The following is a 15,847-nucleotide window of genomic DNA, read 5'->3' as shown; positions in this document are numbered from 1 at the left end:
CATTCGGGTGCATGTGTCCCTTTGGATCACTACATTTGTATCTTTAGGGTAAATACCCAATAGTGCAATTGCTGGATCATAGGGCAGTTCTATTTTCAACATTTTGAGGAACCTCCATGCTGTTTTCCAGAGTGGCTGCACCAGCTTGCATTCCCACCAACAGTGTAGGAGGGTTCCCCTTTCTCCGCATCCTCGCCAGCATCTGTCATTTCCTGACTTGTTGATTTTAGCCATTCTGACTGGTGTGAGGTGATATCTCATTGTGGTTTTGATTTGTATTTCCCTGATGCCGAGTGATATGGAGCACTTTTTCATGTGTCTGTTCGCCATCTGGATGTCTTCTTTGCAGAAATGTCTGTTCATGTCTTCTGCCCATTTCTTGATTGGATTATTTGTTCTTTGGGTATTGAGTTTGCTAAGTTCTTTATAGATTCTGGACACTAGTCCTTTATCTGATATGTCGTTTGCAAATATCTTCTCCCATTCTGTCAGTTGTCTTTTGATTTTGTTAACTGTTTCCTTTGCTGTGCAAAAGCTTTTGATCTTGATGAAATCCCAGTAGTTCATTTTTTCCCTTGCTTCCCTTGCCTTTTGCGTTGTTCCTAGGAAGATGTTGCTGCGGCAGAGGTCGAAGAGGTTGCTGCCCGTGTTCTCCTTAAGAATATTAATGACTGATATGGATATTTCATATCTATATTCATATATGTATGTATATGAATATCCTAAATAGAAACAATGATATAAAAGCTTATTGGCATATCCTATTTAAAAAGTTCATAAGATAAATCTTAAAAATATATGAATGTATAGGAATTCTTCATGGCTATTTCAATGATCTGTAGCAAAAACAAAGTTACAGTTGATAAAATAATATATTCACTTATTTTTTAAAAGATCTTTTTTTATTTGACACACAGAGAGAAAGCACAAGAAGGAGGATGGTGGGAGATGGAGAAGCAGGCTCCCCAGTGAGCAGGGAGCCCAACGCAAGGCTCAATCCAAGGAGATCATGACCTGGACTGAAGGCAGACACTTAACTGAGTGAGCCACCAAGGTATCGCAATATATTCACTTCTTAAAAAATATTATCATAGGGTACACTGTTTAATAGGTGCTGAGGAGACTTGAGTGTAGTGATAAAAACAAACTGCATGCTTTTAAAGCAAGCTGTTGAGTAGTTAGCAACTCAGGGAACCCACACCATGTATGATACTGCAAATCTAGTGTACTAACAACTTGGGGAAAATAAATGCATACCTTAGTGAACTTAATTACTTAGGTGGTCACCTGGAAGACAAAACCGTGGTCTTAGCTCCTTTGGGAAAGGATCTAAGTATAACTCACCCTGGTACACTCCTCAGTAATTAGCACAGAGATCCTAGTACTAAACAGGTTGTCCATGAACATTTTTTGAAAGAATGAATGCATAAGAATATAGCCTTTCAATCAACTTACTGCCAGTATTAAGAAATAGCTTGCTAAGAATGTACTAACCTTAAAGAGACACAGCAATAAAGTCATTAAGAAGATCTTAGCAAAATTAAAGTGCTTGGGATCTAATACTCAAATACAGCTAGTTTTTTTTTTCTCCCCCATTCCCTCTTTTCACCCAAATAAATTTGATTAACCCTTAGAATCAGGCATAATTTTCATTTCTGTAGAAGTTGTCCCTGACCTATTTGGAATAGATTAAGTTCTTATTGAGAACTCCTGTGCTTCCCGTATTTGGAGAATATTTGCATTATCCTATAATTGTTTATTTAATAACTATGCATCCTAGATGGACTATGTCTGTCTTATTTCCCTTTATGTTCATTAGGCATTGGCATAAGGTTTGGCACATAGACAGCTACTTGTTTTTTCCATGTCCATGTCATTATTTATCCCCCTTTCCCACATCCAGCATCTAGTTTGTCTGCAAATCCAGGTAGCTTTACCTTCAAAGCAATGATTGTCCAGAATTCAGCCACTTTTCTCACTCCCAAAGCTATAACTTGATTTACCTCTTATCTGCATAATTGCAATAGCTACTGTGCTGGTACACTTAACCACTGCTCTTGCCCTTGTTAGTCAGTTCTTAACCCAGAAGCCTGAGAGATGCTCTTAAAATATATACCAACCACATTACTCATCTGTTCAAACCTTCAGGGAGATGTCATCTTACTGAGGAAATAAGTCAAAGTTCTCACTAGGAGTTACAAAAGTCTTGCTTCTTCCAAACTCCCATTGCACAGGACAGTCCAGCCACAATGGCTCTCTCACTGCATCTCACTTTAGGTAATCCTCCTCCTGTGACCTTTGCTCTTGCTGTCCCCTTTCTCTAGAATGGTCTTCCTCTATTATCTATGGGACTAATTTTTTACTATCTTGAGAGATTTTCTTAGTCTCTCTCAATTCAAAATCTCTAAAATTTCAGTATTTCTCCTTACCTGGTACTTTAATGTTCCTTTCATGTTTTATTTTTCCTATTAGTACTAATTCAAAGTCTGATATTCAGGAGGTAGAATGAACTTTTATTCAGGGGGACTGGGTGTCTGATGAGTCACTACCCATTTTCACTTGCTATGGAATATTGTAAACACCCCTGCACATCACTTTGGAATATACTCTGTATCTATTTCTCTTTACCATCTGCCTCTCTTACTCTAAGGTGTTTTTGTTCCACATTGTATCACCAGCATCTGGATCATCTACTCTGCTATCAGAACTCTAACTGTATGAACTTATATTAGCTTATCCATGATTCTGCATTAAAAGGTATTACAAAATGATGCTATACTTATTTGCTTTTATGTTATCTCCATTTAATTGATTCTGGACTCCTTGAGAACAGCTATCTTTTTTTTAACCTTTATCCATCTCCACCATCTAATAATGACTGGTTAATAAATATTTAATGAATGAAAAAAGGATTTTGTTCATAACCACAATTATTCACTTAAGATACATAAGTTATCATAACTATGTCTTCATTTACTATATTTACCTACCTTTCATCAAGCTAAAATTATTCATATAAACTTTCACTGGTGCAAATATAACCTTATAAATTATATATCCCTAATGTGTACATTTATCTGCCTTGAAGATTTTCAATAACATAAACCTTGTGACTGAAGGGAAAATATTGTATATATACAATCCTCTCTTGGCATTACTATGGATTTAAATGCAGTAACATGAAGCTCTTAAGCAAATTTTAGACAACTGTTTTCAAAAGAAGTTATTTTATAGATTTCATAATTCCACTCAGTAACTACAAATGATCTCTGATATTTTAAAATGTGATATAAAAATATGATTCTGAATAAGAAACTCTGAAATCAGATTCAGAAGGTTTTTTTTTTTTTAAGTTTGGAGCTATTTCATGTGCTCAAGATTTGAACAAAACAAGAGATTTAAAAAATCATCTTTAGGTCTGCATCATCACCACAAGAACAATAAACCCCTAAAATCTTTGCCAATACATTATATAAGGTCATATGAGACATGTTTACCAAATGTACAAAAAAATAGTCTTAACAATTTCTATAAATGTAGGAATCAAAAAGTTAACTGCTTGTTTTGAGAAATTCTGTCCTCCCTGTGTGAACCTGTTTTGTAACTTCGGTTCCTATTTATTACCCCTGACTGAGACAACTCTCCCATAGTTTTTTTTGTGTCTTTTTTTTTTTTTTAAGATTTTATTCATTTTTTTTCTAAAGAAACAATGAGACAGAAAGAGAGAAAGCATGAGCAGGGGGAAAGGCTGAGGAAGAAGCTGATTCCCTGTTGAGCAAGGAGCATGATGGGGGACTTGACCCCCAGGGTCCTGGGATGCTGACCTGAGCTGAAGGCAAATGCTTAACCAACAGAATGTGCCCCAGCTCTCCCATATTTAACATAGCCTATCCTAACCACTCTTAACTTTATCCCACTGAATATATAAGAAATTGTTTAGATACTAGCAAAAACTCACATTACTTGGAAATGCAGAGCCAAATGCAATGGGTATAGCATAGTTCCCAATTTTAGAGATCTCAAAACAAACAAACATACAAACAAAAAACGAAATAACAAAGCATAGCCTTTGAGATATTCTTGAATTTAGTTTCTGGGTGATTCTTTGGAGCTGAGTCTCTAAGCCCTTCCCATCGGACAGCAGGCATACCAATACTATGCACCAAAATTTAATGTTTCAAATAATCTCATTATTATCTGATATTTTATCTCTCATTTTTCTATATCCTGTAACTGGGAAAAAAGTGGAAGAGAATAAAGCAGATAAATATGGATACTTAAGGATCAGACACCTAAGAAATTTCTCAACCTACTAGTGGGTTCAGGTTCTACACTCCAACACCTTTAACTGAATTTGATTGACATTTTTTAGTTTATTTATTCAGCCATTCATTTCTAGAGAGTGAAATCTACCCTTTTATGAACATAATCTTGGATGATTTGATCATTAAATTTACCCTGAGGAGGAGTTAGAAGTCAACCTCTATTTAAATAGGTGATGGGTATTAAGGAGTACAGTCGTGATGAGCACTGAATGTTGTATGTAATTGATCAATCATTAAATTCTACTCCTGGGCGCCTGGGTGTCTCAGTGGGTTGAGCCGCTGCCTTCAGCTCAGGTCATGATCCCAGGGACCTGGGATCGAGCCCTGCATCAGGCTCTCTGCTCAGCAGGGAGCCTGCTTCCTCCTCTCTCTCTGCCTGCCTCTCTGCCTGTTTGTGATCTCTCTCTGTCAAATAAATAAATAAAATCTTTAAAAAAAAAATTCTACTCCTGAAACAAATATTCCACTGTATGTTAACTAGCTGGAATTTGAATAAAAAATTGAAACATTAAAAAAAAAAAGTCAACCCTTATTTTTAGCTGTATTTGGTTGGCCATTAAGAACCATTTAGTTTTGGGGTGCGTGGGTGGCTCAGTGGATTAAGCTCCTGCCTTCAGCTCAGGTCATGATCTCAGGGTCCTGGGATTGAGCCCTGCATCTGCCTCAGCATCCCTGCTGAGCAGAGAGCCTGCTTCCCCCTCTCTCTCTGCCTGACTCTCTGCCTACTTGTGATCTCTCTCTCTGTCAAATAAATAAATAAAATCTTAAAAAAAAAAGAACCATTTAGTTTATCCTAAACTTTACTTAGGCACTTTTCTTCTTTTTTGTCCATTTCTATTAACTTGGATGCATCCAGTGATCTTCAGTTTAATCACTTAACTAAAGCCTGACAGATTTAAAAATACACACATGTTAATGGAATTTGATTCTAGATAATTAGATGGTCAGAATATATCCTTAGTTCGGATATGTATACATATAAGAGATGTAAGTCCACCCTAGTTAAAATTTTTTTTTGCAAAGCAAGATTTTCTTTCTTTCTTTTCTTTTTGTAATGGATGAAACTTTATTTTTTTTTTTGAGCAGTTTAAAGTTCAAGAGGAAAATTAAAGGGACCTAACTGTTTTTTAGCTTCTCTTTCTAGAAGCAGCTTGATGATTATGACTGAAAGTGGGGTTGATGATTTACACTTTATATTGATTAATACATGGTATTGTCAGGAAGACTGATATAATTACATACTATAACTACCTTGTACTATTTTTAAAGATTTTATTTATTTATTTATTTGAGAGAGGGAAAAAGCGCAGGGGGAGGAGCAGAGGGAGAGGAACAGGAAAACTCTGTGTTGAGTCCAGAGCCCAACATGGGACTAGATCTCACAATCCTGAGATCTTGACCTGAGCTGAAATCAGGGGTCAGACACTTTCCTGAGTGAGCCATTCTCAGGTGATCCTGTAAGTTGTTTTATATGGCTTTATTTTTGTGTCGTTATGATCATAAGTTAGATTGAAATTCTTTTTTTTTTTATTATCATGACTTTCTTGAGCAATTCAAACAATCCAAACTGATAGTCTTTTTGATTATGGTGATGTTAACAGCAAATTGTTATGTTTAATCCTGTCAATCTTAAAATGATAAAAATAGAAAACTAATATAAAAATCAACATAAGATCTATATTAGTTCATGTGAAAAATACCTTTATTTTGTTTTATAAGAGAGATTGAAAGTATACAAAAGGTAACTTTAAAATTCTACAAGTACAGTCAGATCAAGAGATAGCAGCCTTCCCACATACTGAAGGTAGTCTGTAGATACCATTTGTCACATTGTGTTTAATTTTGACATCAACCTGAAATATGAAACATATTATTGATGTGCTGGGAGGAGGCATCAGATCATGAACATCTGAAACTCATGTCATAGAAGGAATCATTGAAGGAGCTATGGATATTTTACATAGAAAATAGAAGACAATGGAAAGAAATAAAGGCAGATACGTTTTTTATCAATTTAAGGAAGCCCGTCTTGGAATTAGAGCTATCTAGTAATGAAAATGAGGATACTATATAGTTCAAATCACAGACGGGCTGACTGTGTGTCATAGGGAAGTTTCCTGTAAAGTATAATGTTGAACTAGGTGAACTTCTTTAGTCTTTATACCTTATTTTTTTTCCCGCATTGAAGGATAATGTGGCTTTAAATGCAGATTAAAGAAACATCTGAAACACAGGTATATTACCAAATATCTTTCTGGTCCTGGGCAGGTCATTTGTCTTCTCTGGCTCCAAATTTGACATATATAAAAATGGCCTGGAGTCTTTAAGGTCTGTATTAATCCTAACATTCACTGACCATGTAAATACAGACATACTGAATCAAATTTTAAGTCGACTCATAGTAAAGAATCATTGAAATTATAGACTTTTAGAGCTGGAAAGCATTTAGCAACCCCCCCCCCCCCCCAAAGTTGTTAGATTATACATATCACTGTTCTTATACTGACTTGTTAGGAAATAATTTAGTAAGTCTTTTAAATGCAATGCATAATATGAGAGCTTAGTTACTACTCTCAAATGCAAAAACATAACTCCCTCAAGAAGAAATGCTCAGAGAACATCCTGCTGAGCTTCCTTCTTTTGACCATACAGTCTGTGTACACAATCAACCTTCCATTAATTAGATTATCTTGTTCTTTACGTGGGATTAAAAAATTAATACTGTAATCAAAAATCTTTAATACAGATCTAACTATACCCCCCCATATGTAACATTATTTCTTCACTAAAAAACCTGGAATCTGGCTCATTTAATGGATGCCTTACTTAGCAAATCTGCCTTATTTCTCCAAGATAGCGCTAGTCAGAACTTCATAAAAAGTTCTTAAAATCACCTAAAAAAAAACTTGGTATTTCTGACTTTCTTAATTGATGAAACTCTAAGAGTTAACTAAAGTTCCAGAAGGTGACTTTAATTATGTGAAAGTATTTATAGGCATTGGCATTTGTCCTTATACTAAAACATAATACCACATAGCATATAATCAAATGTTATCATTCACAAGAAACTAAATTACACTTGCCAAAATAAGCCAAGCACTTGGCTGTCGAACTCACAATAATATTATGTTCACCTTATATATTTGTGAATTTCCAAATTCAGACAGTTTAACAGTTTCTGGCTAACATTAGCTTGATCCAATTTTGAAAAGTGATAGTGATGATACATGAAGAAAGCTCACTTAACAAAATTGGCTAAATTTGGTCAATGAACCCAATGAAAACATTTTGCAACTTTAATTCAAGAATGTTATAGTCATCATTAAAAGCATCTTAGAGGGACGCCTGGGTGGCTCAGTCAGTTAAGCACCTGCCTTTGGTTCAGGTCATGATCCCAGGGTTTTGGAAGAAAGTCCCACATGGAGTTTCTTTCTCAGCAGGGAGCCCCTTCACCCTCTGCCTGCAGCTCCCCCTGCTTGCTCTTGCTCTCTCACAAATAAATAAAATCCTTAAAAAAAAAATCTTAGATATCCCTAATGTTCTCATGCAGTCATTTATTACCTGTCCATGGTGTCAGGGCACTCTTTTAAAAATTATGAGGAATAAGAAGATGACTAAAAATATGTAGACCCTCCCTTCAAGAAATTTCCCATCTAGACGCTGAGGAACTTCCAGGATTGTGGAAGCTGATGCTTTTGCATTTAGTTAGGTGGTTTTGGTTTTCTCAGTTCAAGGTACTCTTGCAACATAATGGAAATTGTCTCTGGAGTTCCACCTGTATTCAAATTCTGATACTACTACTACTACTGCTGCTACTACTACTACTACTTGTGTGACTGGATAAATATTTAGTTTCTCTAGTTCTCTGGTCCCTATCCCAACATGGAAGCTCAGAGGTTTACTATAAAAAATAAATGAAATTTGTATGATACATGAAATTATTATGCATATCAAAAATAAAGTTTAAATACATTTAAAGGATAAAGGATATATCAAGTAAGAAATCTGTCTTTCATCTGACAAGATTAAAAAGTTCAATATTTTGTAATACGTTAGAGTTAGTAGCCTGCTTTTAAGACGGATTATCTAACATTCATAGACTATGGACTACAGAGGGAAAGAAGAATTTCTAATGTAATGCCCTAAAGCAACAATACTAAGTGAGCTGGTGATCTCAGACAAATGGAGGAGAAGACAATTTGGGAAATAGTGATAAAATATAATGCAATAAATAAAATGTTTTGTACTTTACACAATTGTTTGACAAAATACCTTATACTTTTTAGGTAATCTTAGAAGACAGGGTTAGAAAGAACTAGATAGATTTGTTAAGTGGCAGAAGAACCTCTTAAAATAGATTAGAATGAGTAGATATTAATCTGAAAAATACTTTGGACTTTTGGATATTAATCTGAAAAATCACTGTTTTTAGTGAAGTGGAAACACTGTAAAATATAAAAGTCATAAAGGTTCCAGTTTGGATTCTTGCTCTAAATCTTATTAGTGAGAGATCTTTGTTTCTTTACCACCAGTTTCTTTATGTGTAATCAGAAGATATGAGGATGTCATGCAAAGCCCTTTTCTTCATGCTTGGCACATCTTAAGAGCTCAGTAAGTAATAACAATAATAATCACTGCTATCTTAATTGTCATTTCTGTGATGAGATGAAGAAGTTATACTATTTTGTTTCCATTTTTATTCATCTTGAATATACAGACATGAGATACTGTGTTCTCTGTTTCATCTAACTTGTCTCCACAAGATAAACTTCCAAAATGCACTGCGTATTTGCACTTTCAAACATGTCTATATGTGAACAGATAAGTTCCTGATATTCCAAGTTGCAATGAATATAATGATAACATTTATAGACTACCCTATATATCCCCTACTATATGTCGGGTTCTGTTCTGAAGGACTTTTCATATAAAACTTATTTAATCCTCACAACAGTCTAGGAAGTACATATAATTATTATCTCCATTTTACAGATGAGAAACCTCATGCACACACACACACACAAGTGAATAATTTGCCTAAGATAAAACAGATAGCAAATAGCAAACTCAGGTAAGTCTAAGTTTAGAACCTATGCAATTTGCCTCTTGTGATAGAGTTGATTTGTTCTGAAGAAGCAGTATCATAAATGGAGGTATATTTGAAATATTTTTATTGACACTAGATCAGATAGAGATAGAACTTAAAATAAAATAGGAACATCATTTGTATTATTTGTTCTATGGGAATAAGTACTTGGGATGTCTGAACAACTGGTTTTTAAACTTACTCTGGAACATGATGTGCTCAGAAAATAGAAACTGACTCTATACAAATTGCTGAACCATAAAACAGAATGATTAATATCATAAGAGAGTCATGAACAAAGACACATAGTTCATAAGACAGCATCATTTTGACTGGGGGTATTTATGGTGAAGGTGAGATGAATCTTAATATATAAAATAGAAACAATGAGGAACTAAAGGGGAAACAGGCTGGGAGCCTGAATTTACTACAACCTCTGCCTCTCTTGCTTATTTGTTCAATTCTCATCTAATTTGACTTCAACCATATCTTGGTTTCTGAAAGAACTTTGTGTGCCTTTTCTGTATATTAATATTCCCTTTTTTCTTAGAAACATAAGAAAAATCACCTGAAGAATGAAGTTAACAGAGAATTTGGGAGGTGGTATTCTTTCCTTTAAAACTTAAAACTTTTAGGAAAGAAGAGTATTTAAGCATGTTATGTAACTTTTAATCTTTGTAAACTTTATTTACATAATTTGTATGTAGAAACCTCAATTAAAATCATTTAGTTTATTTTACTATTCATCACAGGTTTATATAAGATAATAGTTTTAAATGGTGAGCCACAGAAAAAATATTTTGGAGAGAGCATAAAAATGATTTATTTCTGAGAATTGTCATTTTAAGATTAAAAACAAAATATTAAGCTGCAATGGGCAAAAAAAAGTGTACTTGGTAGAGGATTTTATCAAAAAAGTATTATTGTGATAGATGAAATGCTTATATCAGAGAAAGGATATGTAAGGTAACAAAGCTGTGTTAATAGCAAATATTTTGTTGCAAAATACTGAGAACTAAATGCATCACATTATAACCTGTTCTTGTTTAACAGAGATTAGACACTTAAAATTTTGTTAATCTATCTGCTAATCTGTTTTCTTGCTTTATTTCCTCATTAACAATAAATAGCTTTGTAGCTTCCAGAAAAATAAACAAAAACAAAAACAAGCAAACCAAATAAATTATGTAGGCGAGACCACCGCCGAAGGCTAATAATTTCATAGCAGAACAGCTAAATTCAATCAACATTTAAATCTATAGGCATCTGCTGCTCCAGTTCAAAACTTTAACCCATTGTTGGATTTCCAACAGATTCGTGACTAACATCATCCATGATTCAGAACTGAAAAATAAATCCTTCATTGACAGATTATTTCCTAGTTGTTCCATTGTTGTAAACATAAATTTTATTTATAAAAGAAAAAAACTGGTCATTCACAGTAAAGAACGATTTAATCTTAGGATATTTTTTGAGAGGACTATAAGTAAGTAGAATACAATGTTTGACTGTTCCTTCCACAGGTCCATTCCAGTCAGTATTTGCTGAGTGCCAACTATATAGCAGGCACTGTATTAGGTATTAGAATTTGAAACAGAGAAAAAAGGGTTAAAATGTGTTGTACACTTACCTTGTATCAGTCACTGTAGGTATTTTCAGACAGTCCCTGGCCTCAAGAGTTTCAAAACCTAATTAGCAAGACAGAAAAAATTATTTTAAAAATCTATTTCAAACTAAGCTGTCTTTACAGTATCGTATTTCTGCCATCACCTTTTTAAAAAAAAATATTTTTTTTCAGTGTTCCAAAATTCATTGTTTATGCCCCACATCCAGTGCTCCATGCAATACATGCCCTCCTTAATACCCACCACCAGGCTCACCCAACTCTCCACCTCTCTCCCCTCCAAAACCCTCAGTTTGTTTCTCAGAGTCCACAGTCTCTCATGGTTGGGGGAAATCAAAGGGGAGACAAACCATCATCTTTTTTTTTTAAATAAATATTTTATTTATTTATTTGACAGAGAGAGAGTGAGCACAAGTAGGCAAAGCAGCAGGCAGAGGGAGAGGGAGAAGCAGGCTCTGCGCTGAGCAGGGAGCCCAATGTGGGTCTTGATCCCAGAACTCTGGGATCATGTCCTGAACCAACTGACTGAGCCAACACCCAGACTCCCCATCTGCCATCATCTTTTTAAAGGTGGTTTGAGACAGTAGAAAAAGCAAGAGGGTAGGTGAGAAGCTGGTATCAGTTTTATATGATCAAAATCTTTAATTGAAGTAGTGAAATGCCAAAAATTAACATGGAACTTTGTTTGTCTATGTGCTGTAAAGTAGTGAATATTGACTAATATTGACTCTTCCTTAATATTTTGGATTACGACTAGCATGTCTGACATAAAATGGCCAGACCACCTTCTTGCACCTGTTCATCAAGTTTACCAAATGTCTCAGTTTCTTGCTTCTTGAAATTACATAATACATTTCCAAACTTCCATCCTTTATTTTTTTTTTAATTTTATGTATTTATTTGACACAGAGAGAGAGATCACAAGTAGGCAGAGAGGCAGACAGAGAGAGAGAGGAGGAAGCAGGCTCCCCGCTGAGCAGAGAGCCCGATGCGGGGCTCCATCCGAGGACCCTGGGACCATGACCTGAGCCAAAGGCAGAGGCTTTAACCCACTGAGCCCCCCAGGCATCCCCCATCCTTTATTCTTTATGGAACTGGATGCCACCTAGACTGTTAAACCCTGAAAGCCAAGCTAAAGCAAATGCTCGTTTACCCTACTCATCCTAAGAAAGCTAGCACAAAGTTTTCTAAATCTTTTAAGTATTACATTTATGTAGAAGAATCTCAATTATTAATTTTTTAAATCCACAACTCTAAAACAAGTTAAAAACGCAATATATCTTAATTTCTCAAAGGGATCATTTTATAAGTTTTAAAGATTATCATAATGATTCTTGTCCATTTTCATAATTGCTTCCTTCTAGTCCACAGTCTTCGCAACTCTTTACCCTGTGTTCAACCCTTACTCCTCCTTCAGGTCCCAGGGAGTTGCCATCCCACATGGAGACCATAGTTGACATCCTGCCACCTCCAAGTTTTGCTTAGATAGATCTAGATATCCCAGCAGTTCTGTGTACTTCGTTGGTACATATGTTATGCCACAGAAACTAGCTAGTTGTTCACCAAACTGTTTCCTTTTTATTCCTGTTATAGAGTCATATATAATCTTGCAGATAGATATGCCCATGTGACGGAATTCTTCACAATGGAATACAGCTAGATATAAATCATGGCAATATCAGACCTGACATTAAAACTATCTCATAAATGATCCCTCATTTATGATTAAGGATTATTTATCTCATAAATGATCCTTCATTTCATTGTACCTTCAGGTAGAATCCCTGAGGACTCACAGAAGGAATGGTCCGTAAGACAGAAAGAACCTGGTCCTTCAGTCATAGATCTAGGATCACCCCTCACCCCCCGTAATAAAGTCTATTGATACTAGAGAGTTACAAAGATGACCATCCTGACTAGAAACATCTATTGGTATTGGAGTTTTGTGTAATTGAGCATAATTTTTAGTTCTTTATGCCATTAAATTGTTAGGTGCTTCTTATAGTACTTAGCCTACTCGGACTGTGACTGATTTGTCTGATCTCTCCCACTAGGTTGTAAACCATAGTACCCCCATAGCAATTGGTTTTGTCATGTTCTGGGCTTTAGGGGAGCCCCTGACACAGTATATGGCATATAATTTTATCTCTTTTTAATAACTTGTATCTTGTGATAAGGTATCATGAAAATTTCTTCAGAAACACTACTCTAAATACAGTTATTCCTTGGGTGGGAAATGCAAGGCTTCATTTAGCACAGGCTTCAAAATACCTTCTGGTAAATACCTTAAAGGTAAAATCTGACTTTGCTTAGGAGTTCAAAGCAAGTGGAAACACTGAAACCTTCTTGCAAAACTGCTTTCCTAGGCTTCTATTTGCAGTTTTTCCTGCAGTGGTGAGAGCATTACAAAACCTTAGTCAGAAGTAATGGACTCAAAAGCTCCTTGAGATAGCTGCAGTGACTCGGAACATCCTTTGAATCTCTACTGGGGATTTAATGCCGATGGAGAGAAAATAAAAGGTAATTTTCTTTCCTTTTCAAAACAATAACCAATCACAGAACCCAAGACCTTCTGCTCTTCTCAAAGTACAATGAAATAGCTTTTGAAGTTTAGACAAAAATAGAGACATCTGCCAAACAATATCAAGTCTCAGTCAGCATGCCCCAATGTATTTATTGCTGACACAGATCCCTTCCCCACCCCCTACTCTTCCAACCGAAAACACTACACACACTGACTCCTTTGGGGCAGCCGCCTGTTTGAGGCCACTTCCAAAAGGTCTCCTCATAAATCGCACGCATCTGTCTCTGTACTATCATCCTCTTGCTGGTTAAATTTAGTACTGTTTGTCAGAACCCACCTTTCAGACACATGCTTCCTTTACTTTCAGCCTTATTTAAGTAAGGGAAATAAAGAGGAAACAATCCTCGTTGGTTCTTTTCTGAAGAATTAAGAGAAAGTGGTGTTTTGGTTTTTGTTTTGTGTTGTTTTGTTTTTTTCCCTACAAGACATTCAACTGCCTTTTAGCCTGAAGGAAAAATCCTCAAACTCTTATCTACAGCTCATTTAGATTATTTTTGAATGGCACTTTTGGGCTAGATTTTAGGGTAACTTTAATAAATCTGTAGCTCATTCACATCAACATTAATATATAATTTCCCTTGGCAAAGTATTTGACTCTTAAGTGTCTGGCAAGCACACATTGGATTTTCCAGGGCAAGTTATTTCTAAAAGTTTCCATAGGCATTAAGATAACTTTTCTCCTTCTTCTCATAAATCTGCCTTTCCTTTCTGAACACAAATATTAACCTAATGGCCCGTTAATCTAGGTAGAAGAGACAACAGAAAGACTTAACACCAGACATATATATATATATATATATCTCAGTCCCAAGTCATGCTTAATGTTTAAGTCAACTGGACTTCCTACTGCAGTCAAAGTGCAAATTATCAAGAAGTCTCCTTTTTTTTTTTTTCTGAAAATTGAGGAAAATAATGGACTTTTATAAGAAGACCAAAATGAACTTTCAGCAACCGATTTAGCCAAGTAAATGCAATCCAGCTCCTCCACTATGCCTGATGTGTGTGAAAGAGTGGAAGAAACAAAAAGAAACTGTGGCAATATACAGGTTCTCTCATTTCCAAGTTTTTTGCCAAATCTCTAATTGTGGCTAAGGAACTGTAAGTGCTAAAGTCAGTAACTGTCAAAGCCAGAACCATCTATGGTGAAGTATATTATGGTCTGATACCATATTTTATTATATACATATTTTATTATATACAAATATGAATGGAAAATAATTCTAAGAAGTTTTGAAGGTTTCCACTTACTTTGGTCATAAACTCAGTTTTTGCCCACGGAAATAACAAATATCTCATAAATAGCCTTACATTTCACATAGATCCTTTCATTTACATCAGGAGAATATCATCTTTTATTATTATTATTTTTAATGGAGTTGGCTGGAATTGAATCATGGATATTTTATATTCTGACCCATAAAAAATACTTAGGACTTCCTCACTGTAATTTTTCTTTGCTCTATGACATGGCTTCTGTTACAGTGTGAAAGTTCCAAGTTTCATAACTAACCCATAACTCCGGTATATGTAATAGGAATATTTTAATTAAAGTACTTCAAACATTTTTTTAAAAAAAGGTATTTCAGCAGAAAATCTGGAGATTAATTGATATGCTATAGTGTGATGCTTTCTACCACTCTAAATAAATTAGGAAAAGTTTACTTCATATGAAGTTTCTTTTGCTGCTAACCTTATTCTAAAACACTCCCAAATGATAATTATCAACATGCATGTTATTTTAAAACAGACTTTATTAGCACAAGCAACTGGGACCCTTTAAAGTAGTTTAAAATGACATAGTAAAGGGATTTTATTAAGATTTCTCTTTTATTCAGAATTGTTCGCACATGTTTTTCTTTAGTCATTGCCCTTACATTTTCACAGATTTGAGTTCATAGAGATAAACAATGCTAGGTAAACAAACATCCAGGAAAAATAACATTTGAAATTCCTAAAGGTATCAGACTTGCAAAATTGTCAAGTTCTGATTTCATATGCAGATCATACAGTAGGAAGCCAGTTAGATGAGGGTTTCATTTTATTATTTTTTTTAAAGATTTTATTTATTTATTTGTCAGAGACAGAGGGAGCGAGAGCGAACGAGCACAGGCAGACAGAAAAGCAGGCAGAGGCAGAAGCAGGCTCCCTGTCGAGCAAGGAGCCCAATGTGGGACTCGATTCCAGGACCCTGGGATCATGACCTGAGCCGAAGGCAGCCGCTTAACCAA

The 15,847-nt window shown here is 35.2% G+C and overlaps 1 protein-coding gene across 45 annotated transcripts in view; it reads right to left on the bottom strand.

The window, feature by feature from the left end:
* PTPRD (protein tyrosine phosphatase receptor type D) overlaps positions 1–15,847 on the bottom strand; it is a 2,277,302-nt gene that overhangs the window by 827,470 nt on the left and 1,433,985 nt on the right. For all 45 annotated transcript variants that reach the window (XM_045069786.1, XM_045069815.1, XM_045069785.1 and 42 more), the window contains one exon: positions 11,042–11,099. The gene's annotated coding sequence lies outside the window, so the exon portion shown is untranslated. The remainder of the gene's footprint in view (positions 1–11,041; positions 11,100–15,847) is intronic.

The sequence above is a fragment of the Mustela putorius genome, unplaced genomic scaffold (assembly GCF_011764305.1).
Source record: "Mustela putorius furo isolate JIRA1106 unplaced genomic scaffold, ASM1176430v1.1 tig00003944_pilon_pilon_pilon, whole genome shotgun sequence".
Taxonomy (NCBI): domain Eukaryota; kingdom Metazoa; phylum Chordata; class Mammalia; order Carnivora; family Mustelidae; genus Mustela; species Mustela putorius.
Note: the sequence above shows the minus strand (reverse complement) of the source record. Positions and strands in the feature narration are given on the sequence as shown.